Raw genomic sequence first — 27,924 nt, 5'->3', positions numbered from 1 at the left:
ATCTTTCACGTTATGCATTTTTATAATCTAATTCCCAATTAAATTTCTGCCAAAGCCCGCGGAGAATCTGAAGCGGACTGCGTTCTTTTAAAGGAATTCATTAACGACGCAGAGAGTGATTTAACCGGGGAATGTTTGTCATGGAGTACGCGTTGCTTTGGATTAAAATAACAGATACAGGGAAACAGCGATAATATGTCGAGGCAGGAAATCGCTTAAAAATGAAAGTGGAGAGATTCGAATTAAGCTGATAGAGTGAGGGTAACGGATTATATATGGGCAACAGAGAAATAGTACGAACTGTATATTTCCTGCTCGCGCACAAAGAAGTTACTTCAAAGTTCAATTAGCAACGCGGAATTAGCGTCTTCCCCCGAGATAAGGGATTCACCCTCCGAGTTTTTTTTTTCTACGGGGCATGGAAATTTTGCTCCAACTGGCGCGCGTAACAAAAGTTTCCAATTCGAAATACTTTAGATCCGCGCTATATACCAGCAGTTAGCGCGAAACTTGAAATCCGAGCTACTCGCCGCTCGTTCATGGGAATGAATTTAATCGTGTCACGAGTTTTATTCCCGAGCCAACTTTCGACGAGGAGGAAAGCGCCCTCGATCGCGCGCGGTTCTTCGAGCCGGCGCGAAGTGTCGAAGAGATGAGCACGACGTTTAGGAATTCGAGGGTCGAACTCGGCGCAGCGACGACGAGAGAACGTTCCAAATACTTGCCGGTCGTCGGCGTCGGCGTCCGTCGACGAAGAAACTGCGTAGGTCGCTAAATTATGGAGCAACCGGGATAAAGGAGAGCCAGGGGAAATGAAGGGAGAGAAAAGAACGGCTGCTCGGGTCGTATCGTTGACGCTGAATAATTCTCCGCGCGTTCAAAGGCTTTAATTCGCGATCGTCGTAGTGCAAAATTTTAGCTACTTCGCGGATCCGACGTTTTTCATGACGTGGCACTTTTCTCCGTGATTTTCCTTTGCGCTTAAGTTTTTAATTACTTTTGTGTGTAAATCGTGGTAAACAGAAAGAATGTAATAATATACAAACTTAACTAAGAATTTATTATAAAGACAGATTCACAAATACGTAATATGCATGTATGTAATAAGTATTCATATATGCAATAGGAACGCTATCGTATTAATATATTGCTTAGCCTATCTATTTATTACACTTGTATATTAATTTTTTAAAGATAATTTGATAAATTTGAAACGTCATTTTGCTACTCAAATAAAAAAAAAATATTTTACATATACATTAAATCGTACATTATACAATTATATATACGCATTTAATACGTTTCAATCTTTTTACGAGTTGCAGATTGATAATATCCATTATTCGATTTTTTGGCAATTAATGAATAATAAAGACAGAATGACATCACAAGTGAGAATTATCGGAGTTTTGATGTAAATGGAAAGCACCTATTATTTCAATATTTTTTAAATATTCAAATGTTATTCATTTCTTGGATAATTATCTTCTTCCACTTTTGCACAGTCTTCTCATTAATTATTCTGCACTTGATCTTATTAATTCTGTTCATTCTCGATGCATATCACGTGACATTAATCTTTGCTTTCTGTATATCTTTTATATGCTATTTTTTTCTGTTAATATTTGCGCGAGCGTATTTTCTTTTTTATTATCATACAATGTTTTAAAAGGATTATATGTTCTAACAACATACGCGTGCGATAAACTGTATTCTATATTACTTGCTCTATGAGATGCGATGGGGAAAACGCTTGGGAAACCTCAAGGTTTCCCAAAGCGACTCGCGGCGGCATCGCGTAATTATAAATCTAAGCGCGGTGTCAATTACTCGTAACCAGAGGCGATCGCTTCGCGAGAGAGGCGCTAACGAGTCGACGACTGCGAATCCTTTCGCGGCCTTGAATGCGACTCTTCTCCTCCGTCCTCGTCCCGACGCGTTGTTTGTACAGCGGCGCGTTATGCATTTGCCTCTGGGAGTGCCTCGTGTAAATAATGGAACGCGTCGGCGAAACGTTCGATCCTGCGCATTGGAAAGATGCGCCGAAACACACGCGGTCGCAGGAGACCGCGCCTTCTCATCTCGAGTCTCGTTACGCGACATCGCGAGACTCGGTAATCAGATTGATAACCGATCTCCCATCTCGCTCCAGCATAGGGTTTTTTTAATCCATTTGCCAATCTCGGATCCGCTTAAAATTCTCCCAAGATCTTCCAATTCTCTTTTTTCAAAATTTTCAAAGATCTCCAAAGATTTCCAAAGATCATGAGGATTAATTACTACAATATTAAACATTACAAATTAAACTGATTATTATTTTGGGTTGGCAATTATATTAATAATGTTATTAATTAACAATATTAATTTTTTACTCGATTTACTCAATTGGCCACTTCATTGATTATAACCGTTATGACGTTTCGATTATTGGTTTTTCTCTATCGATTTTACTTTTGATGCTAGTGTAAGCATCCTTACTTAAATCACTATAAAGAATTTGTTGCGAAAAATATTACCCCAGCTAGGATTAGAACCTAGACCTTCCAATTCGACCATATGATTGTGAGGCATGTGGCGATATTTATCGCAATTTAATTAGTAAATGTTAAAAAAAACTTCTTGTTTTAAGACGTGGATAAATAACGCGATTGTGAATAATAACGTGGATAATAATGAGATCGACGGTGTAGATTAAACAAAATCATTATTGTTAATTATTTACTAGTGAAGCAAAGTTTCTGATTAGGTTTTTGTTATTAGTGGTATATACGCATTATTATCGAAACACGTATCTCGTTATTGAAAGAGGACTCATCTTTCGTTATCCAGCCATCTGTTCACAACTTTCTTAAAATAACATTATATTTGAAACCGATGTTTCACTAAAAGTTTTTCTTTTGTATCATTTCTTTTTTCTCTCGACCATTTTTCCTTTCATAATCGTTTTCGGGCATTTTCTCGGAAACTTCGACGCAGCAGGTAAACATCATTGTTTCCAATAGAGTATCTTAGGTTTAAAAAGATTATAAAATGTATGGATACTTGGAGCATTTGAAGTATGCGGCCAATGCCCGGCTCGGGAAAAAGCGGAAGGAACCGAATAAAATATGTAGAAAACGAGCACCGTTCCACGCTTGATTTTATTGCTTATTCACCCCGTATGCTTCGTATCCCGCGCTCGACGAACGTGTTTAGGGTCGATCTCTACTATCGCGGAAGAGGTATCGCGAAGAAGTGAGCCCATAAAATCCGAGCGCGTTATCGCAAATTTCACGCCTCCTATCCGATTTAATCCTCGTACCTCCCCGTGATATTGTAAATTGGTCGATCGACAGACTCGTCGATTAACCGGTCGCTTCTTTGCGCCGTTTCCGTGATGTGGCTTAAGCCCGGTCTTATTTTTATAAGCATGTCCCTCGGTAAAATTACCTTTCCCGCGCGATTTGCGTTACACTTTCTTGTTCCCTCGTGGCTGAAGTTATTTATTTTCTGAAAAAATTGCTCTTTGACGAAAACAAGTAAGGAAAGAGGTTTTTGACACTTACGGTCTTAAAAACTTGATCGATGAAACCTTGCGTGTGAATAAATGTAATTATATTATATCACAGAGTTATCGATAAATTATTTGCGTGTTGAGCTGTCCTGGACGAGAGCCGTATGAAAATATGGCAATAATGCATGATGAAAATTTTACAATGCGACGCGATAGATGAGCTCATTTAACAAATCGAGAGAGAGAGATAGAGAGAAAGAGAAAGAGAGACAGAGAGGGGATATACAACTCGTAGTTTGTGGAGCATACATTTGCACGTACGCGCGCACACGTGTAAGCACTCTCGCATTTCCGGCCGATTTGTAACGCGGAATAACGCGCTCGGCTGCTTGGCGCAAGGCTGCGTTACCTATCTTTGTATTTGCAAACACGCTGTCGAGACATAAACATCGGCCGTGCATACGCGTATGCGCGTGTGTGCGTGTATTGCCCACGGTGCAACGGTCGCCGGAGGGAGAGAGAAAGAGAGAGAGACGCGATAATTACGGAATGGCCGACTTACGTGCACTATCGACAATGTCAATACTTGAAAGGCATTTCAAGTCGATCATTATTCAAGATACTTCCGATTAGAGGAGAGAAGGAGTATCGATTCGAGAAAATATTAGTTTATCAATGTTCGCGCAGAGATGCAAAAATAATCTTCGATCATCTTCATTTTTCTCGAAGCTCGTGACCATCGGTAATTGGACCACTCGTTTTAAAAAGCATTTTACTCTAAAAATATTGAAACAGGCTATATATTTCAATACGTAAAATTTTAAAATGTATTTTTGCGTTTCTTAAAAATAAGGAATCTTTGAATGATTTAGAGGCAATGCCCTTTTTAGAGCAATCAATATGTCGTATCAGAAGTTAAATTGCAGATTATATTTATGTCTCAGTATTTATTATCGGCAACTTCGAGCAGGACTGCTTCAGATGATTAATATGTTTGATCGTAACATACTTATCAGATGTGTTAGACAATATCGGTAATGGTCCTATTACGAACGAGATTATAGTCTCGGCGGCAATAATTATCCTAGGCTATTGGTCCGGTCGGTGGCGAGTTGCCGCTTCCGCGGCATCGATTTACGAGATAAAACCCCACGTTCTCGAAGCGTATCTCGCTCTCTCGTTTCGAGACGAAGCAAAGTAGCTCGCTTCGCCAAGTGGATTACTTAATTCGCTGTTTTGAATTTCATATTAGCGCTAATAGGCGTCCGATCGTTGGTTATTAAAAATTTATTAGTTCACGCATAGCCGGTTTTCTGAATCGTCAGACCGTTTATGTAAAACTCACTGGAGCTGAAGCTCTTTGGACGAGACAATTAAATTATCGAAACGTCTCTTTATCGCAGTAGGAAAGCTGAACTAGAACGAGAATTCGTTATGCGTTATGTCGTCATTAATTGCACGTTTTTTTCCATCTCCGATCAGAGAAACGCTGTTTATCGAGAGGCGCACGACGGCGACAAGGCATCGAAAAGCATTGATTCGTGGTAAAAACCGACTTGTCTACTATTTTTTTATACGTATGCGTTCTGTATATACATACTCCTACCTTGCTCGGGCCGTGACGTTTGCTTCTCTCTTTACTCCGATAACTCGACGATAAAGGCCGCGGCTGACAACCCATTTTGATAAAGGCCGTCCCGACTATCCGTCGGACATTGTTGTCGTCCTCCTCGTTCTCCTCGTCCTCGTCGTTTGCAATTTCAGGAACTCAAAGCCGCCGCCGCGACTACCGCTGCCGCCGTCGTCGCCGCGCCCCGCAGTGCTCGAACCGTCGCAACTGAGCCAACAATCGAATTACATAGCGATACTATCGAGGCACAGGTTAATGGAAGAATCGTCGTCGACGTCGACGCAGCCATCGCGATCTTTTGATTAACGCGATCGATCTCGCTATCATCGGAGAAATCACTTTCCACATCGAGATCGACGGTCGATGTGCTCGGTGCATTCAGGGAAAAATGATGCGATCTATGAATTTTAATAGAGTTATTCGGATATGGAAATTTTAAGTTAAATAAGATTGTATTCCTTCGTTCTGATAATTTTCAAAATTTTCGGCACTTTATCAACGATCCGATACGTTAATTGGGCTTGGAAATATTACCGTTTCTCCAACGTACGAAATATATCCGACATTTGGAAATCTTTTTTATTCGTTTACCTCACACGAAGTAAAAATCCGACCGCGTTGCGCGGGAAAAATCATTAAGAATCCGGCGAGAACGTTATCGCGGGATCTACGGGTGATTCGCGGAAGAAAGACGACGCCGGTGGCGGTGGTGGCGGCGCGACGTGGCCGCTTTTTTGAGCGGTATTTCACCGCGGGAAAGAAATTCTAGTAAAGCTGCGAAATAGAGTGCAAAGGGACGGTTTATGAGAGAGAGACCGAGCGAGAGGGAGGAAAGAGAGAGAGCGACACGCGCGCGCACATGATGCCACGAAGCTATAATGGAACTGCCGGGAACTGCCTGCCGTGGTGGCCGCTACTTTATTATCAATACTTTATCATCTGATATGAGGGAGGAAAATCGATACCTTTCGAATTTGCGGAATGAAAGTGCCGATACGTCGCGATGGGAAAATCGAATTAACGTCACTGCACGGTAATTTGATCGAAAGCCGGCTCGCGTCTGGTTGCGACTTTGCGTCTTTAGGGAATTAGCATGAAGCGGAGGACATAATGTAGAGAGCCGATTTTTGTTAATGCGAGATACATTTTAGGATACTTACTGCGTCAATTGTTAGGACGACGAGAATCGCGAAGGATATAGACGAGATGAATGGTGAAAGCGTATTATAGCTTCAGCCGGTATTGATTCCGCGCGAGATATTGCACCACGACAATTATGGATATTTTATTTATCTCAACCTTTCGCTCTCTCAACGACTATAGTATTTGCGAGCTGTCGTGCGCGGTGCGTGCAACTTTTTCTACACGCCGTCGGGGGGGATTCCCGCGTCTTTTTTTCTCTGTCACGTTCGATGTACGTCGACTCCCGGGTTTTTTTTTCCTATCGCGCGGTATAACTCGTCTCCTTTCCCTCAATCGAACTAATGCAGATTGTCATGCGAAACTTCCGTGAAAAAAAAAGGGGGACGAGTCTCTTAGGCGGACGTTGTAATATTGTAGCGAGATTATGCGAACGACCCCGAGGAAGCGTTTCGACGCGGTAGTATTCGCGGCGGTTGCGTGCCGAATTATTTGATATTCCCCGATATTGTTCAGAAATCGATTATATATATTTTACATGACACTTAATTTTCCCTTTAATAGTCTGAAGGGTATTGAGAAAAATAAAACGTATAATATGTAATACATTATACAGTCCTTTATATGAAAGAAAATGTATTCAATTAAATTGTTCGGTTTATTGAATACAAATTTCTTCCATAAAAGTACTAGTTTTTCTTTAATATGAGAAGACTGAATTTATGTTGATCAAAGAAAGCCGCTTTAATTGTTAGCGCTTGTTTGACAGGCTTAAAAAATCTTCCGTGTTTCAGGTAGGAGATAATTTTGTATAGAAATTTTCGAGTAGAGGATTAAGAACTTTTTCTCCCAGCAGGCGGTAAGTCAACAATTATGTCAATCGAGTCCCTTTCTCTTGTGGAGGAATTTTACTTCGGCCAGAATGATTTTTTTTTTTTTTTAGAATAATCCTCTGAAAGCCTTTTTGAAATTCAGTAGCCTTTTGCCGCTCTTGAACTCATTCTTATGTCTTCTAACATAGACTTGAACAGTGTCTGAAATAATTCGAAAATCTTACCATGTCATGAACAAGCAAATAATCGATTAACGGATAATGGAGATTTTTCACGCTGAGAAGATTCATTATTTCGTCGTGTAACGACAAGGTCGAGAACGAGACTTGGCAGTGCAAAAATGGAAACTTGCCGATCGAAAATTCACATTTCCGATTAGAATTGTAAATAGTTTCGTAATAGATTACCCCTTCTTCGGCCAAGGCGTAGGCTGCGAAGGTCGATACGACGATGCTCCTGTAACCTTTAACTCATGGATGCAGGAGAGGAGAAGAGCATGATTGCAGCGGCACGTGGATTATCGTGTTCGCTTTCGAATGGGCGTCCCCGAAACATCGCGTCCCTTCGTCCGCCACCATGGGATCGATATGCGCTCCGTTTCGCTTCCGCCATCTCCTTCTCTCTGCTCCTTATTACATAGTATATTACAACTTGATCGTAATTATCGCTTCCGCTCTTGCGCACGTTATTATTCACGTTGTCAGCAGTTCGCAGACTGCGAAGTTTGTTTCTGCGATAGAGGCGAATCTGTGTTTTCTAAAGGGAAATGTACATATTACAGCTTTGATGAAAGTGATTTATTCGTCGTAGGTGTATAATGTAAAATAAATTCGAGAAATACTCATTAAAATTCCATGTTGCTAAATAAAGAAATTCCGTAGTTTATCGCGCAGCGTGTGAAATATGATATCATGGAATATAATTATTTGCAGCTGTCTGAATGACTTCGTATATAGGTAATCTTTGCAAAAATATCTTTTCTTCGGCTTTTTCACGGCCTCCAAAAATTGTTTTGACAATTTTTCTTTATAAAGAAAGGAACTTAACCTCGGACTTAACAAAAACATGAAACGTTAGCCTGAGAGGGCATTGACATCTTTAAAAATAGAAAGAAAAGTGAGGTTATTTACAATAACACGTGTTGTTACTTTGTTCCTCTGTATCCTGACTTAGAGCCTCCGCACAAGCTCTCGTATGGTAACGTAACGTAGATCAACGCACAAGAAACGTATAACGCCGTAACGGTCGTAACCAATACGTTTCTTGTGCGTTGGCTCACGTTATGTTACGCTACGTGACCATACGAGAGTCTTGTGCGGTGGCTCTTATGGATTAGTGACATACCTATATTGGCTTTACCATAGGCATGAGGTAGTCGAGAGAGGGGAGACGTTGTAGACGAATAGGAAGATCTCTACTTTGTCCTCGGGTACATTCGGTTCCCATTTTTTTTTGTCACTTCATACTGGGAATCTCGTTGGAGAGCATCTCCCCGGTAGGTCAAGTTTCCTTGTGTGTTTTAACAGTGTTGTGTTACATTGCATGGTGTCGATAATTATAGTCGGTAATTACATCCATCAAGTGTGTAACGCGTTGCCATGTCATTAATGTTTCCAGTCTAGAGATAAAAGACTGGACATGGAGTGGACATGGAAAGTTCGACCTATCCTCGAAACACGCTAGTACGTATCGCATTGTTTAATGTTTGAGTTAACACGCGTGTTTTAACAATCTGGTTTATACGTTATTTACTAGTACGTGCCCAGTTCGACTCTTGGTTAGAATATCGATTGGCAAATGAGTATTTTGCTGGATTTGTTTATAAATGTAGTCGGCGCGGTGAGGTGCTCGCGAGAAAACGCGTTTGCTCAATTGGTTAGTGTAGTGTATCGAGTTGCCGTCTTGGTAAGGGTACACGCTATAAGAGCCACTAGAATACGCCAATTTGGCAATTTTTTATTTGCGAAAATTTTACTCTGAATTTTTCTTCTGTTTTTGATCTAGCTTTTGATCTACCTCTTTTTGATCTCTTTTTGATCTACCTCTGATCTATCTTCGTTCTCCTGCCCGTCGAAGATTTTATTCTTCTCGAATGCAAGTCAATCGAATTTGAGTATTCCTTACTAAACCGAGAATATTTTCTCTTGTCATCTTTTGTCTTTTTCACTCAAGTTTTTCACTCGCGCACTGTATTTTGCTATTTCTGAAACTGTCAATTTCCGACTTTATTCCGCGGGAAATGTATCTCCGTCGTATATCACTGACAACGACGTGCAGCAATCAATAGGTCTGTTAATCAGGTAACAAAAATATAACACGGAAACAATGGGTATCTGTTCTAATCGCGTAAAGCGTATAAACTACGTGTAGCGCGAGAAAATCAATAACTTCCAACGTAACGTTGTATTCTCGCGAAATCTCGAAATGGCGAGGCGATCTTTGCAGCAGTCACCAACGCTCTTAATTTTCTGACAAAAGCAATAGAGACGCGTTCGACGCGATCGCCTGTGCTTTTTCCAGGCAAAAACTCGGAATGCTCGAAAGGTCCTGTGAATGCAACGGCTTTTTCTCGTAATTCTTTTGACAGTCGCGACTCGCGATGTGCGACACGATGCATAATGTTTTAATTGGATCGACTATTCAATATGAATTGATACGATGTAGCGTCGCGTACATATTGCATTCGAGGAGGAAGCGAATCAGATGCTTATCTTTTCATTAGTATTTCGATTAATCTGAAATACTCGGAGTCTCGTCCGTCATTAAATTATTATTAATCATTTTGGAAATTCAAAAAAATATTTAAATATTTGTATAAGAATCAGATTATATTCAATTAGTCTTTTTATTATTAATTACATTAACGTAGTTATTTATTGCTATACTCTGCAAAAATAGTTAATGCATACGCGAGTGGGCGATTTTGCAGAAAACTGATTATTAAATCTCGACACCGAATGTCGATTTTAATATTACTGGCAGGCTGTCAAGTTATAAGTAGGCTAGCTGATGCTTTGATTTTGTAAGGAAGATCTCTTTTCCCCCTACGACGAACGAAATAAGCCTCGAAATTTGCATCCCCCTTGAAATAAACTCGTTAGAACCGTGACTCGAATTCTGTCTAAACCGAAGCACGTTTTCTAGATTCTATTTGCTCGTAACTGAAATCCGATTATCCGCGTGAGGCCGCAAATGCTCGGAACTTAAGAATTTAGATTCACCATCCGATTGGATACATAGGATCTAAATGAAAGAGGAACGTTTTCGCGAAATGTTTGTCGAGATTGCCACAAAGCATATCTATTTTTTGTCTTTTTATATTATTATTTATTACTATTAGCTGTTAAAACATTTTTTTCTTTAATATTGATGTTACTATATTGCATATATTATTTTTAATTTTTTATTTTAATGCAAAAACTTCTTTTTTATGATGTTTTCTTTAATATTGAAATTTTGTTTCCATTCTGCCGAAGAAAGCTACCATTTTATAATAACTATTTGTGTAATTTGAGATGTTAACTCTGCTGAAAAAGAGTTCGGCCTTTCGAACGTTTTTTTAGTTCTTCTGTTTTTGTATGTTTGACGTTTAAGAAATTGCAGGTTGCTCAATGACATATAATTAATTATTCTTTCCTTCAGGTCAATGCGGAAATTGACCATGATCTAAGATTGAGAGAAATTGTATTTCTTAGCAATAGTCAATAGTGTATTCTTATAACTTTCTGTCTTCCCCTTTTTTTCATAATAGAATAATTTATAACGAGAACACAGTTAGAAAAATTGGCGGTATTTGAGATGTTGACTCCGATGACAAAGGGGTTCGGCTTTTGAACAGCTATTTTAGTTTTTCTGTTTTTTTTTTATGTTGGATGTATGAGAAATTGCAGGTTGCTCAATGACATATAATTAATCATTCTTACCTTTGGGTCGGAATTTTCTTTGCGGAAATTGACAATTTAAGACTGAGGGAAATTGCTCGAAAAACCTATATAAGCCATTTCACTTTTAAGCATAAGCGAGGGATGCAAATGGCTAATTAATTTTGATATATTTTACATAGTAACGGCAATTTTTTTAACAATGAATATCAGCTCATCATCCGTAGAAATGTTACGAGTTTGAAGTCGAATTTCGTCTTGCTTTTATGAATAAATTTTTATTATTATTTATCTTTCCTCGAATCATTTTTGACATTATTGTTAATTAACTGACTAGCAATGACCGGCTATAGGAGAAACCATAAGGTTTAAAGCGCAGTAATAAATTTCAATGATTTATCTGTTTTGCTTGGAGCACTTCGAGACAGGAAAGAATTATTAAGATAAGATACCTCTACTATCGTACAAAACAGCAGACTAAATCAACATTGTTACACGAATTCTTTGAATACGTAGAGCACTACTTCCGTACAGGTTTTATTCTCTTGTAAAATTTTTCGTTTTCAAAAAGTAGATTTTACTTATTCCATTTATTTTTGTCTCTATTGGAATGCGATACTAGCTTGCGTGTTGTTTCCATTGTGGCTTGTTTGTAAAATGTCTTGTTGATAGAAGATTTAATAATAATCTCACTAAGTAGTCACGACGTATTGACCACGCTCATGTCCCCCTTGTGGAAATTGCATGCTCCTTAGGATTATCTTGAGGGGGTTCCGCGCGGAAGATCTCAAGGCCGAATTAAGTGCGAGTAAAGGCCACTAAGCCGGTCAATTATCTTTACGAGGAATCTCGACGCTCATCAAATAACAACCCGACGATTCGAATACAAAGAAAGGGAAATATCCATCTCCGCTTGGTATCCAGCGATAATATTATTGCCTCTGTTCTCTCGTGCGAGTTTCCGTTTTCCCCCATTTTCTCCCGATGTGCAGGCGATGCCCATCGGCGAATCGTGCAAACGATCTCTCGTTTCATTTGACTAGTCTGTATTATTATGTCTCGAGTGATACAGCCATCGTGGTAGCGAACCGGAGGGTCCGAGGAAATAGAAAAGAAAATCAACAGGAAAATAGGCGAGAGCGTCGCGACGTTTATATGAGAGGCGCAACAGTTTGGTCTTAGGAGGCTTATTACGGTCATTTAAGTCTCCTTCGATCGATTTTAAATATGAACGTACGAAGGAAAAGCTGCTACCGCGATATTCTTAGCATTGATATTTAGTTTCATGATGCATCCTAGAAGAATTTTTGCGTTTAAGGATACATTTATATGAAAATCAGGAGTTGAAGTAATCCCCACAGAGCCTTTCTCCAGTTTCTTAATAGGTTCGTTAAAAAATTTTCTTATAAGTTTGGAATTATAACGCTATATCGACATGAAAGAATTATTTTCCGGTTTGTGTATGTGGTGCATCAGGTAAATGTTCTATCTACTAATAGTATTTTTATATTATGAAATAAAATATTTTTTTAATTGAGATAGATTTAATAAAAATTGTATAGAATTGTAATCTTTACTTGGAATAAAATGATTGTTTAATTATATTATTATTAGAAAAAATACAACTTTTATTAAAATTTGTAAAAAAAATTTAAATATTTATTGAAGATTTATAGATGACTTTGTATAAATAGTTGATAATGTTATATAAATATTCCAGAAAAAGTTACGAAATCGGTTTTAATACATATAGGAGTAACTTTTATAGAGCGTAACTTTCAAAGTTAACTCTTTCGTTCGAGCAATAATGAAAATTACGCATATTTATATCCTATGTATATCGGATTTACATTAATCAAATATAACACAGCGCGCGAAGGATCTCTTTATTTTCAATTATTATGATATTACGTGAAATGTGTAGAGAAATGTTACAAGCATTTTGACAATCGTCATTCAGGTTAATCGATTTCTAGTTAGGTCTTGATGGTTCACCTCTGAGTACTCTGAGCAATCTATTGCGCGCACCCGTCTCCCCCTTTCCGTCTCACTAATCTCCAAACTGGGACACTTGTTATCGAGAAAGAGGTTCTCTTTAGCGTTTCAGAAACCTATTCGTTGTGCTTTCAGGCAGCTCGCTGATCGCGACGACAGTTTAGAAACAAGTGGCCTTTAATCAACTTTTCAGCACCGTATGTACTTTGTATACGCAAAACGAACGTTTCACATAGTGTCGCGTGTACGTTGTCCGTACATCTAAATGTCAGGTAAAGTATGGAAACAAAACGCGCTCGAGATCTTTCATTAAATTTTAACGAGACGGTTTAACAAGATTGCAAGACACTAAAATAATTACTTTTCGCTTAAGATGCATCGCATTATGGGTGCACGCACGTGCCTCGTGCGAGCCTTTGTCAGGTGAATTAATAAATAATTAATTATCAATAGCCGTGTAACCAAGGATGACTAGGTACTCGATAGATTCAAAGCGATATTACGCAAGGGGATCGTCGATGTAATGAGAAAACTTATCCTTTTCTGTCGTTGACGTTGACGTAGACGTATTCATTTATTTCTACGGCGATATTGTACGATACTTCTATTTTCTAATCTATTAATTTATTCATTAATGCACGTTAGATAATGCCGATTTTTTTTAAATATGCGCATGATTCTACGTTCTACGACATCAATTATTCAGACCATTATTCATTGTAAGAGCTCTTCTGAAAAGAATTTCGATGTTATAAATTTATATCTTATCTGATATTCTTTTTCTTTGCTTTAATCATTAGGAAAATACCGTTTATTTGAACGATGGCAATAAATTACACGATTCTATCGATCTTTCTATTTCCCCGATACACGCAACTCCGGTAGTTTAGCCCTAACTCCGTTGCCGTTATAGCAACGAAAAATATTACTTAATAATGAAAGGTATCAAAGAAACGGGCACGTTTGCCACGGGTACGTAATAGCGTAGCTTGTGTTAGTTTATCCTCCGGGTAGAAGAGTTATGCTCGGTGCTGGCTCCCGTAACTCGTTCATCGTTCCGAGTGGGACGACGATCGCCGCCCGACAAAAAGCTCGAGGAGGCTCGATTTTAATTAACCGCCTTGAAGAATCGCTCGTTCCGCGTCCGCGAGGGGGGCACGTGTGTGGCGTGCATCATGTGGGGTGGCGCGACGCGCAGCACGTGTGAGTGCAGCGAATGAATGCACTTAGCCGTAAAACTGGCCCCCCGAGCTCGTTTCTACGCTCAGCTCGTGCTGGGCAGCGGGAGCGCGGCGAGCTCTCGCACCCGCCGGGCGATACTGTGGCCGATAAAGCAACCAACGCCATTATAAATATATAGTGTCGTTAACGTACGTATGTTGCGCCGATAACGCGATAACCCGTAAATAGCCCGCGCAAGCGTCGGCGGCGCTCGGGGGTGGAAAAGCACCCCGTTGGCATTACGGCGGCGGATTCTCTTTCTCTCTCTTCCCTCCCCTCTTCTTCACCGCGGTATGAAAAAGAAGTTGCGCGTGTTGCGTTTTACGTGCGGAAACACGCGGTAATTCTCGACTCGGCTACAGGCAAAACGATACACGGTGTATGTAACTATGTACCACGTATACGAATACGCTATTCTGTCATAATACATGTGCGCCTCTCTATTTACGATGCACCTCGCATATTGCAACGGATAATACCGCGAGTACATAATTTTCTTTCCTCATATTTGCTGTAATCTCTTATCACGCATCGACAAGAAAAACATGCTCGAGCTGGGGCGCGATTTTAATCTACGTTCTAAGAGATTAATCGGGGAATTAATTTCTAGTTTTCTTTTTCAAGTCACACACACATGTGATTATGAACTTATCATGAGTTTTCCGTAACTTGATAAAGCAACCTCAGTTTTTTTAAACATGGATTGAGAAACGAGCTCTTCAAGATTGTTAGAGGGAAGCTTTTCCTAATTGCATATACATCGTTATAAATAACTATTTGTCAAAGCACATGAAATATAACAATCTTTTCCCGAGTTGGCAATTAGAATTAAAAAATATTTTTGAATTTTAATGTGTAGATATTTTTATCTTATTATTATTCTATTGTAGTTTTAAAAAAATGGGTCACAACAGTAATACACAAAGGAAATAATACGTAGATTAAATTAAATCGAATAATTTGCATTGAATACAACTGCAGCAATGCGCGCGGATATATAATTATTTCTGCGTCTCCCGTCTCAGGTTTTGTACGTAATTAACTCCTTCCGCGAAACGAGCTAAACCGGGCGTCGTCGGCATGAAAAGGTTCGGTCTGTCCCTGGAGCATAAACAAGATGGGGTTGTGTCTCGTGTATATTCAGCGACGGTGTGCGGTGTGTTAACCCTCGTTGTAATTTATAAAATAAGAGGCCGCGCGGTTGTCGCGGCTTCCAACTTGCTTGAGCTCGCCGCCACCGCGAACAAATTTGCCGGCTATATATTTGCAAATTATTATCGACCTCTCTTGCGCGCAACGAGGAAACAACACGTTGCGAAAAGTGCACGTAAATGCGCCGACACCGCTTTCCGCGATGCGAGGCAGTATCTCAATAAAGGATATTATATCCGTTGCTCGGGTTTTTCTCGCTCGCGCGCGTCGTGCAATAAACATGCTAATATAATATATCATGTACTTTTTATTATTCAGAATTTCTTTAAACCGGTAATTGTTTAGAGAATACGTGTTAAGCGTATTACATTTATTGAAAGACACTCTAAAAGCTAAACTACTGAATATTTATTATTTAAAATAGTCAATATTAAATTTCCTTCTTTTACTTCAATAAGGATATATTTGTTCAATTTTTTCCCTGTATTTTTGCGACGAAAAGACACTTACAACTTAGTTTAGATATGACTATATGGTGAAATTTACATTTCAAAAATATTCTGTCGAGCGACTGAAAATCATTCGATATGTATCTTTCTGTCTCGCGATTTTCGTAGAATTTCTGCGACGTGCCTGACAAGCCAAACCCGTATCTAAGATTTATATTATTTAACGTGGCGATTTTTGGTCGACAGTGCAGCCTGGCACTAACAATTCCGCCGCAATAAATCATAACGGAATGACGGATCGATCAAGTCGACGTCAGTTAAAATCGTACGCTTCTAACAGCGAAGCTCGGTCGTTTTCGCTTTATCGGTCGGCATAAGCGTCCGCACACGCGCCGAAACATAACTTACTGCACATCCGTTCGACGAACCGTTCCGCTTAATGGAGGAGAAAGTCATTTTCGACTTTGGTGCATCCTGCGTTACGACACTGCTCCATCTTGCAAAACTAATCGACATATGCCTTTTTGGCACGCGGAAACGTCTCTTTGCCGTCTAAACTAAATAGAATGAGCCAAAAATACGATTCATTGTACTTTCTGAAGTACGAACATTACATTAATAGATTTCAAGTAATTTTCTCATTATATCTCCATTAATTATTTTCCGAAATCTTGCTCTTTTCGCAGTGCTAAAAAATTCATTTTTAAAGCAATAGTTTGCAAACATTTTTTAAAGAGATCTATTTTATTCCAAAACCTTGTATATCTAGAGCATTTATGATACACGTTATAAAAATTATATAGATTTTTAATCTTCGAAATTATACATGTATTGATCCATATTTATATAATTTTAATGTTTTGATTGTTTATTACAGAACATTAAACATTATAATTATAAATATCCATCGGAAAGATTTGTTATTGGCGATACTTATGACAATTCAAATTTAGAAAGTAACGATCTTTTATTTGTTCGACTGTTTCCCATTTTAGAAACAAGTTCTCCGGCTTCCGTCGAAATCCGAACACGCGCTACTTTAGGCGGGATCATAGTAATTTCGCGATAATTACGGAGGAGTATCGTTAGTTTCCCCAAGACTGTCGGTTGAACTCGACGCAGGAACTTTCCTCGGGATTCATCGCGATAAACCAGCGTAAAATCTCAACTCATCCAATTCCGCAGTGACCCATAAAACTTGCTCCCGTCGACCTATTATACAGCGCGCCCCGAGAAGTATATCGACGATATTTCGCGGGGGCTTTAGCGTCGACAGGGACGAGAAATTTTATATACGCATTGCCGGTGGCGTCCTCGCCTAAGCTCTCGCTAACGTAAGAGGCCATTCTGCTTCTACCTCGCGAAGGAGTCGCGGGGTGTCACGGGGGTGAGGTAGAGAAGGAGTGCACGCGCGCGATGGGTGGGGTAGCTGGTCTTATCTGGGGCATTGGAACACAACCACACGCCTGTAGCTTCTTACCGGCGCAAAACTGCATCCTGTAGAGTCCTAGGCCGGTATTCATAGTCGGATCTTATTTCAAGATCGTCTTAAGTAATGTCTTAAGATGCTAATACGCTTCTGTGATTGGTCCATAACATCTTAAGATTGTACTTAAGACGGTCTTAAATATAAGGTCTGACTATGAATACCGGCCCTAGAGTTGCAACAAAAGTGGACACCGCGACGCACCAGCTTGCGCGAACCGATCGGAAAACTTGCCGCGATATGCACGAACTCTCGGCAAGAGTGCTCTTTCTGCTCGCGGATGTCATAATGCGTCATTATGCGGTCGCGCTAATCGTCTGCGAGTTTTCATATAATCGTATATTGGATGCCTGCTGAAGAAATAATTATCTTTTTCTCTCGTGGATTTGTAATAAACCGTAGTCTTTCTCTTTGATTGTTTGTCTAATCTTTAATCTTTACTTAATAATTATAAATATTACAAGATTATTATTTGAGTTGAGAGTGAGAGTTAACCACATCGCTTATAATGCTGAAACGCTAAGTAATGCAAGCAGCAATATCGAAGGAAAGAATCTTTTAAATCTATTTGCAAAGAGCGTCCCTGAAAAAAAATTGCGAAGTTTTTGCGATGCTCTGTGTGTATATATATGTAATCATTCGGCCATGTTACACATTTCATCTAAATCGATCGGATAAATTGCGTAATTTTGATATTGAATCATTATCTCTGGATGTTTTTTTTACGTAATCGCTCGCGATCGAGGCTCGTACAAATGTTGTTATTATCGTTATCAGGCGCGTTGCCGTATCAAAATTGTCTCATCTGGCGATCTCGAGTATACGCCGTGTGTTTTGTCAAATCAGCTGGCTAGTTACATCCAAGGCCGAAGGCAGGGAGATATAAATCGCTGTAGAAACCGCCGCCGCGTTCAAGCGAGGTGGAAAATGAGATTCGTCCCGCTCTCGCGCGGCGCGTAGATAAAAATAATCCACTGACTAAGATCTAGGTTTCGGCGGCTCTATTATTACCTCGAGTCTTACCATCGGCGGCAGAAAGAAATCACGCGTGCCGTTTACGTGGAAGCGCTTCTTCTCGTGAAAATGACTCAAAGATGAATCCTATAAAGGGATAACATTCGCGCGTCTCTTGCGAATTGCATATTTCTCTTCGTTTATTTGTGAAAGTCGGTCATCCCGCCTGGCGAAAACAACTGAGAAATGCAGACCCCGAAGGTCTGTTGAATTATTAGTTAACGATAGATACTAAAAATGATACTCTGACAACGACTCATGCGAACTTAATCACTGTAAGAGCAATTAAATGAAATATATTTTCAATCTCTCTACTCGAAATGTATTTGTATCTCCGAATACTTGATTTAAAACTTGCAAGTTAAATTTAAAATGTGTGGGAAGAGCCAAATGTGCCTAATTATATCTTGTTTTCATGTACATGTCAAATATGTTTCTGACGAGTTTATGTTAATTAGTATTAATTGCATTTGCTCGAGAGAATCGTATAGATTGAAAACATTATGAGTTAACGAGGGTGATTATTAAAAATTTTAATTGTATGTACAAAGAATTGATTTATTAATTGAATAATAACAGATTAACACATGAACTTGACATAAAACGATTAAATAAAAAAAAAAACACGAAAAATTTCGACACGGATGTTCGATACATAGAAACCCGATGGTGAGAGCTGACGGGCAAAATGTTTGGCGAAAATATTCAGCGCGTTTCCGAAACTCGCGAAATTCATTGCGGTCGAAATTTTTTTCCGCTGCCAGAAACGGGTTTATTCCAGGCCGTAATTGCGGCAAGGAGAAACGATCCTCGTTTTGGTCGGCTCCTTTATTCGCGACGTTGAATTTATTTCGCAGCCCCGCGCATTTTCCACAGATACCGAGAACATGGCGTAAATTATCTCTCCTGTTTCGCGCTGCGAATTTCCATAAAGTCGCGGCTGTTTCACATATTTATTTCATGTATTTTTATTGGTAGCACGTATTGTATCTCCAATGGTAGTGTAATCCTACTAAAAGCTTCTAATATTTATTCGCCCGACTAATTACCGGCCGCAACTACTACTATTTTACAAAAAGGACTCAATTACAACATGATTTTATACTGATCTTTTCGAAGACTATTCACATTTGAAATGGATAATTGTTTATCTGTGATTTTTTTACACAATTCTAAAACTAATTAAATTAATACTAAATAATAAATAATATTGCAGCAGTTTTACATTGAGACAAATGTTTAATGAAAATCTTATCGCAAACATAAGAATTTAACACTATATTTAAAATATAGTTTTACTGAATTTAATAATTTAAATAATATAAATATCAAGAATATTGAAATACCTGACGGAAATGCCGCTGATGAGAATAAATTTTATCACGATACCGAGAAGCTTGAACGTTCAGTAGACCTTTAGCGCCCTAAAAAAAAGCGACGTGCCATTTTCCTTGCTGTCGCCGCATTTATCGTTAGCATTTAACTCTGCGACTTAATAGCGTAAGAAATAATTGTCCCTTTAAAAATGTTTAAGCACCCCCGCGATTCAGTAATTTATTTCGACAAGATGACGAATAGATCGCAGCGGCCGCCGATTGATTCACGGAGATATGATTTCCACGATTTTCCCTCTTTCTTTTCTTGCATGAACGCGGATTTGCATTTCCCCGTAATCGTTGTTTAATTCCGTGACGCAATACCTTCGATATAATGGCTTCGAAAATTTTTTCACGGCTCGCGTATTTTTACAGATCATTTTTTTTGTTATTCTGTCGTTCTTCCTAATAATTAAAGTCTTTTAATCAATTGACGACTATTACCAATGGCTTGTTGGAATCTATATATGTTTTATTCAGATATAAATTTTACATATTAGGTACTTTATATAACAGAAAAAATGAGAGAAGCTGATTTATCAAATTATGCAAAACGTGGTATATCATTTTTATCTACAAAAAGAGTAGATAATTGAGTGATTAATTGACTAAGTTTAAATAAATGCAAATTATTTCTTAACAATGAAAATAGTTTTGCGGGGAAAAGGCCACTAATTTTGAGAAAGAATTATAATGGGTATAATTTTCGTGTCGTGGACGGTGACACGATCAATTCTATCGTGGTACAACTTTGCTCGTCGCTTGTCATCGGAGCCGTACAACCTGATAAAGACCATTATCTCGCAACATTGCTGCTCTTTATCTACATAGAAAGAGAGAGAGAGAGAGAGAGGGGGGACTTTATTTTGTTTCTTTCTTGGCGACAGACAGGCGATAATTTGAAGCGTTATTGTCTCCCCTTAATAGATAACAAGCGCGATAAATCAGGAAGTTACTCGAGAGACGAATACTGTTCATCCCCTTTTTCTTTTATCTTGACTTCTCACACAGCTTTCACATTTTCTGCAGTTAACAATGTAGAGACGAAGAATGCGAAGAACGAACAGTCAGTGATTGCTAAGCATGCCATAAATTGATACATAATTTAAATTCTAGAATAACAATTATAAAAATATTTTAAGTAGAATAATTCAAAGAATATTTTACATTAATGATGTTCAATTAGTGATAAATGAAAACACAAATAATCCCATTTAATAATAAATTTTATTTTCTCTTGTGCCTAATATACATACATATAAATATAATATTTGTAGAATAAAATTAAACGTTATTTTTTAATTACTTGTGAATTATCACAATTGGCTATTCGTGATGAGAGAAGTTTGAGAAACATTGATCCGCACAGTATTCTATATCGATATAGATTGCTGTTATTTATTTTAGACCCGTTATTTATGAACGCGTAGTGATTTCTAATTTAACGAGACAAAACGTTGTATTTTGCAGTAATTACTTAATTACAAAATGCCGTCTATACTTAAAGATAAAACTTGGACGCGAAGGTTAAGATGATACAGCGCGGAGCGGCGGTCCAGGGGCATAATCGATTACTCGAGATAATAACGGAGCGGCGCAGCGGATGGCGGTCAAGGAAAAGTAAACGGAAGTCGCCGAAGAGAAAAGACAAACAGATCTGGGATCTTTTTCTTTTCCCCTTTCTTTGTCCTGGTTTCTGCTCTCTTGAGAACAACAGAAAAGTCGCGTTCCGAGTTTAGTTCGAGAGAAGAAATATTTTCAAGTAGAGGGTTTGAATTAAAATAGTAAAGTAAATGAAAAATTAATATTATTCACATTATTGTAAAAATTTAACATTATTATAACATAAATCGTAATCGATACTCATAAGATAGTTACTGATGGATATTAATGACAACGAATATTGGCGGGCGTTAAACAAAAGCAAACACGATCGATCCTTTCTCTCCCTCGAATTTCTCCCTCCTTCTCTCACTTCCGCCCTTTCGGCGAAACGGACAACGGCGAAAGCCGCGGCGTAGGTCAGGGCATCAGCCAGTCACTGAACGGACTCTGGCGGTTGTTGCGATTGTCAGCGCGAGAGATCGAGCCGAACGGTGGAACCGGCGCGGCGGGATTTCCTCGGCACGCCAATTTAGCGAAGTGATTGACAGACGGCGGCGGCTTGATGGCGTTTGACTTCAAACTCGTCCGGTAGTATATCAGCAGCGATGAGTTACTTCGACCGAATGATTTCCACTCGAACCGCCTTGAACTGCCGTCAGCGTTCGTTCGACTGTTGCATATCGCGATAAAATTCCCGACTATCTCTCCTCATTATTCAGCAATTATCGCTGGAAAATATATGTGACTTAAGCGATTGTTACACACGCAACATGTGTGATGTGGATAATTAGAAAAAAAATGTTGCAAGAGCATTCTTATCGTTGGTTATGCGAAAAATCGAACAATCGCGTCGAGATAGTATTAAAAGATCGAAGATAAAATCTCTATGTCGACTTATAATAGGTCGGCTAGACGTGTGAAAAATTTGCAACTCGAAGACTCGACACAAAAGAGACGACCAGCATTTTTGTTTCACACGATCCAAATCGGTCTGTATGCAGGTCCAGTTTTATGAATTCAAATTTAGTCAACCGTTTATCCGATGTGAAAGAAGCCGCAACTACTTTTAGTCTCATATTTTATATTTTATATTTGGATTGGAATTACATGAAATATATTTTAAACAGAATATATATATACATAAGGATCGATAGAAATTGAACAATATTATGTCGCGTTTTAAAAATAACTATTAAAATCATAAAATAACAAATCTGTACGAATGGAAAGAATCTAAAGAAAAGTATGGGAAAGAAGGTTGCTATTTATGATTGATGGTCAAAGTAAACGAGGCGAGTATTTTAGAACAGATATAAGTTATTAATTTTTTTGAAACAAATAAATATCCCGAGATTTGTAGTTATAACACTCACAGCTCTTTTACGTCGAGTCTTAATCAAATAGATTAGATCGAATTCGGAGAATCCAGCCGACGCGTCACTTTTAGGGAATACAAGCCATTTTCAGGTACTCCTGTCGTCCGATTCACGCCTACAATGTAACGGCGATTGTTACATTTTCGCATTCGCTGTGTGCGGGACCGCGCGTGTATCGATCCGGTGCATTATATGCAAGACGGTTTTCGCAGTCAACCGCCCGCCGAAACCGACAGACGCCGCGCCGCCGTCGCCGCTTCGCGCCGGGCACTGTTTTCGCTGTAAAGCGCTTTGTTTGTAAATTAATCGTGTAAGTGAAATCAACAAATACATCTCGGATTTCAAAGCGAGTTTAACGCGATATTATGCACTCCGTATCGAGCGACAGGGCGGGGATTGCATCGCAATTGACAATTTTAAATCCGAGTCGCTCGCGTCGTGTCGTTTCCGCTTGACCCCTCGCGGAATACTAAAAGATCTCGCTGAGGGAGCTTTTTTTTTGTTTCTGCGACGATGTAAATATGTATTCAATATGCGCATAGGCTTATACATAGTAAAACCAGCCACATGCAATTAGAGTTCCCTCCTCAGAGGGGAGCAAATTAATTGACGCCGTCTGATTTTTTGCGATGCCGTTGAATTATTTCTGCGTTTCGCGTTACATTACGCGCGACATGTTAATTATCGTAATTACGAATCGCGCACGCAAAACGCGCGTGTATAATACAGGTGTCTTGTCGTGGCAATATCTCAAAACAAATTGCCGCCGCGCTTATTACTCACAAACGGCGATTAATCGTCACAGTTAAAACAGTGAGCTATCTACTTTTAATTATTTACATGCCGGCGTAAATAGGGTTTGTCGTGGATGCAGCTTGATGCAAATCATTATTAATGGAGGTTTTTTTTATATATTGATGAAGTCGAATTCAATTTTTTTTCAGTAAAAATTTGATAGGAGAGTTTAATTCTATTAACTATATTTATACATTATTTGTGTGTGTTAGTGAGACTATTTTACTTCGTCTCTATCCTTTTTTTAGCGTCTCTTCAATTATTACAATTTAATTCTATCAATTAAGTTTAATTTATTATTTCGTTAGGTTTTTCCCACGATTCTTAATTAGCATTCAAGCCCGTAATTTTTCTATCTATTCGCAATAACTTTCGGCCACAAAATCCAAGTGTCTCGTTGAACACCGTAAGGGTTCTCCTTCATCCCGACTTGGCGCGGACGACGACAGCTTCTGTTTCCATCTCCCGCTCTCTCACTCCGCCGTTTCACCGACTTATATACATTACACCGCATCGAGCACGAGCCACTACCACCAGCGACCCGCGAGACTGTCACGATAGTCCACTACCATTATATCGGACGGCATTGCGCCTGGCGGTTTCCGCGTGGCGCGGCGCGGCGTGCTCGGACGAGGTGGAGGAATAGCGGCGTAGGAATAGAGGCAGTGGAGGTGGCGGAGGAGCAGGAGGACGAGGAGGTGGTGGTGGAGGAGGAGGAGGACGAGGACGTGGAGTAGGTTGCGCGCGCGGCCATTTTGATAATCTCCCACTCCTCCGTCTCGCTCCCTCCTCTCTGTGTATGTATCTCTCCGATATAACTCTCGCTCTTTCCCTCTCGCGGTTTCTCTCGTTTCAATCTCTTCCAGACTGCTCGTTCTCTCTCTCTCTCTCTCTCTCTCTCTCTCTTTCTTTCTCTTTCTCTCTCCCTCTCTCTCCCTCTCCCCCGCGTGCACGCACACGAAAATCACCGGACGCGTACCTACTCGTGCGCGCACACGCGCTCGCTCGCTCGCGCGACTTTTTCTCCTCTTCTCGTGCTCTCGGTCTCGCGGCGTGTGCACCAAGCTCTCGTGATTTCCTCTCTCTACATTTGTCTCTCTCTCTCTCTCTTTCTTTCTCCCGCGTTCACTGTTGAAAGAGCGAGGAGTAGCAGTCGGCCGTCCCCGTGACGGTGGTCGCTAGTGTCGCGGATTTTCCCCTCCGTCCTCCTTCCCACCCCGTTTCCTTTCCTCTTTCCCACTCTTCGCTCTTCCTCGTTTGGTCTCCATCCCTCTCTCCGCGCGCGCTCTCTCGGATCGCCCGACACGCGCTCGCTCCTCTCGCGTACCGATACACAACGGGGCACCCACATACGTACGTGTGTACGTGTATATCTCGCTCGGCGTGCGCGTCTATCTCGCTCCCGTCCCGCGCCCTCCGCCCCGTCTCGACCGGAAGGTGCCAGTTTCTCGTCGACCATCGTCTGGTGCGGAACGCTCCACGTTCGCGCCACGTTCGTTTGCGATTCTCGTAATCTCGTCTCGATAACCCGTCGTCGATTTTCAATTCGCGCGAGTGTGCGTCTCTGTCCCTACGTGCGCGCGCGTGTGTGTGTGTGTCGCCTAGAGATAATCGCGTAGAAAGGAGAGAGAGCGAGAGAGAGAAAGATAATCGCGTTGTCTCGCGCGAGACACGCAGTGTGTCGGTGCGGATATCAGATCCCCCCCCCCTCTCTTCCGAAGTGTTTTCCGCTTATCCACTTTCAGCCGTTGGGTTTCCCGTTTCTATCTAGCATTATCGGGATATGTCATCGCCGCGAGTGCGCGACGTATAGTGTCCGCGGAATAGTTGTCTCGTCGCCGCGAGTGTTTCCTCCCGAAGGAGGTTTGCCCCCCTTCACCCTGATTTTTCCCGGTTACGAGCAGGAGCGCGCGCTTCTTGGATTAGCCGCTCCCCTCGTGCCGCATACGTCACGGCGCGCGAACGTCTCGGCGAAAGAATGAGAGTGCCTTCGCCATTGTTGACGAGTGCCTCGTGTGATTACCCCGGTAATCGTAGTGATAGCCCGACGTCGAGATCGCCTTCGGCCTGCGCGACGACGACAGCAGACGTCATCGTTCCTCGCTCCTCCTGAACACGCACGGTGAGCCGAGTCCGTCCTCTCATTTGCGAGCGAGCTGGCCAGCTAGCTCGCAGCGGTTATTTCGTTGCGAAACGACGAGTAATCAGTCAACGCTGCGCGTAACTCTATCGCGGTGCATCGCACTAACGGCTGCGTCGCGCCGTGCCGCGCCGCGTCGCGAAACATCACGCCAACTTAATCCTCGTTACTCGGAAGAGCTGGTTCAGAGCTGGCGATCTACAATTTCGTAATAAGTTATCAGTTTGATTAGATCGCAAAACTGAAAAACGTCGAGTTTTTGTTGAAAAACTTTGATTTATGCAGCACGCGTGTTAATGATGACAATTACGTCACCCTATCGAATTATTTAAGATGAGAAATCATGGAAGCTATCTGTTTTCAGCCAGCGGTTTTCAGTTTTGGGAAACGTCACGTTTATTTACACGACAGGTGGTCTTGTAATAATTTGTTTAACGTCGAATGACGCGTAAATATATTAGAGATTGAAAACCTTTCGGTGCTTCTCTCGAATTGCGTCTCTCACGAACGTGTTCAAATTAGGAACCGATGTCTGTGTAACGATCGATTTCTCAGTAATCGCAAAATGATGCAAGGGCACTGAAGAACTGCGCGTCATCTCGATGCGATGTATCAAAAGGTAATCGTTCGCCTATTTAAAAACATTGCTTCAATTAAGCGTGGGTTATTCCGACGTTATCACACGGAAATATTATGTTGCGTTACCTATACGTTTACTTTAGAATTCAGATATGAGTCCGCCTACTGTAATCTAAAGATATCGAGTATCATCTCACGGTAGTGAACGGTTGCATCGAAAGCGTCGTCCAATAATGTTGAACGTTGTCTCGAGATAATCGATCCGGCTCGAAAAGTCAGGGTCGTCCGATTTGCGCTTTCAATTCCAGCGTTAGATGAAATCGCCGATCAATCGGTCGATAGCCGACACGTGCAACGAGATGTACCTTGCACCTTAGCTGGCGACTTCTTATTTCTCTCACGGCAGGAAAACCGATGATTAACACGCGTGAAAAGTCGCGACAATGACGACAACGACGACGGACGACAACGACGACGTTGCTCGTGATTATTATCGCGGTCTCGCTCTCTCTCCTCGCCGTATCTCGTTTCAGTATATTGCGCAAGTGTTTTCGCGATTATCCGCTATACTTCACATTTTTCAGAACGACATCTTCAGCAGATTGCGTTATATTACAGAGCGTACGCTCGATTTAGAATCTGTGATCGGTAATTCTAAAAGAGTATAGTTCGTTCCACTTTATTAAAACTTTTCAAACATTTTTCTCCGGAATTTTCCAAGCTTGTTATTTTCGGCACATGGTAGTTGTATTTGATGCACGAATGTCAGGACCGCTCAAAAATTTTGCCGTGTAAACGCACCGCCATTGTTCGATTCGACGCTTAATTTACGCGACAAAAGCAAAAGTTCCCAAAATAGCGCGCCGGAAACAATGCGCCCGCGCCAGCCGTGTGTGTGATTCATCTTGCGGCGTTAACATTGTCAAAGCTCCGCTTTTATGAATCATGTTTGTCCAATGTGCGCTCGCCGTTCCGACGGGAAATCCGCCGTACGCGAAGAAAGCAATTTTCTTGCCGGCGCGGGCGTTCGTTCGTGTCGTCACCGGACGATAACACTTCGTCGTCGGGCGCGACGTTGCAGCTCCGGCGCGGCGAGTATTCTCGCTCGCATTTTAATGCCGGTTGTTTACTGATGGATGATAAATCTCCGGTCGAACGTCGTGCTTCGGTTGCCTCGGTGTTTATCTAATCTTAAAAGCAGAAGTCTCATATACTAGTCCCTGTAGTTGAGAATCGTGAAGTATGTAGCTGAGAATTCGTATAAGACACTCGTGCTTTGTTTCTGTGAAATAGAAAGTTGGTTGAAAAATATATTAAGAAAATGTACCGTGAACTCTCGTCGAGTTTGTTTAAAAGACCACCCTGTAGGTACTATAGTTCTGAAGTGACGAGAAAAGCAACGGTTCTTTCTTTCACAATGCTGTATACGGAGAAACGGAAAATATTGGAAAGTAATTGCTTGAGCATAATTCAATAGCGTCACGTGTTAAATTTCGACAGGTATCGTGGGAGGTCTTCCATTTAGCTATTAGCCTGTGGCTGTCCTCTGCTATTCAGCTCGGTCTTTGAAAAATGAACACTTGTACGTTAAGTAGTTTTATACACATACATGCAAAAGGAATAAGCAATTATAACGAGAAATATACAATACTAGGAATAATTATTAATTAATTAATTTTATTTATTTATATGACTTAATTGACGGTTTAATTTTAGCTTTATTACTGTTATTTATTTACATAAAAATTTCCATGATTCT

General features: G+C 40.5%; 2 protein-coding genes across 3 annotated transcripts in view; both read left to right on the top strand.

The window, feature by feature from the left end:
- Positions 1–27,924, top strand: part of LOC139817122 (lysosomal aspartic protease-like) — a 161,249-nt gene that overhangs the window by 2,304 nt on the left and 131,021 nt on the right. The gene's annotated exons all lie outside the window — the stretch shown is intronic.
- The window catches only part of Lilli (AF4/FMR2 family member lilliputian), a 196,790-nt gene that overhangs the window by 53,680 nt on the left and 115,186 nt on the right, over positions 1–27,924 (top strand). The window contains exon 1 of one of the 2 annotated variants that reach the window (XM_071784938.1): positions 24,918–25,568. The exons of the other annotated variant lie outside the window; for it this stretch is intronic. The gene's annotated coding sequence lies outside the window, so the exon portion shown is untranslated. Of the gene's footprint in view, positions 1–24,917; positions 25,569–27,924 lie in introns of those variants that run through there. 2 annotated transcript variants of the gene reach the window in all.

The sequence above is a fragment of the Temnothorax longispinosus genome, chromosome 8 (genome assembly GCF_030848805.1).
Source record: "Temnothorax longispinosus isolate EJ_2023e chromosome 8, Tlon_JGU_v1, whole genome shotgun sequence".
NCBI classification, from domain to species: domain Eukaryota; kingdom Metazoa; phylum Arthropoda; class Insecta; order Hymenoptera; family Formicidae; genus Temnothorax; species Temnothorax longispinosus.
Note: the sequence above shows the minus strand (reverse complement) of the source record. Positions and strands in the feature narration are given on the sequence as shown.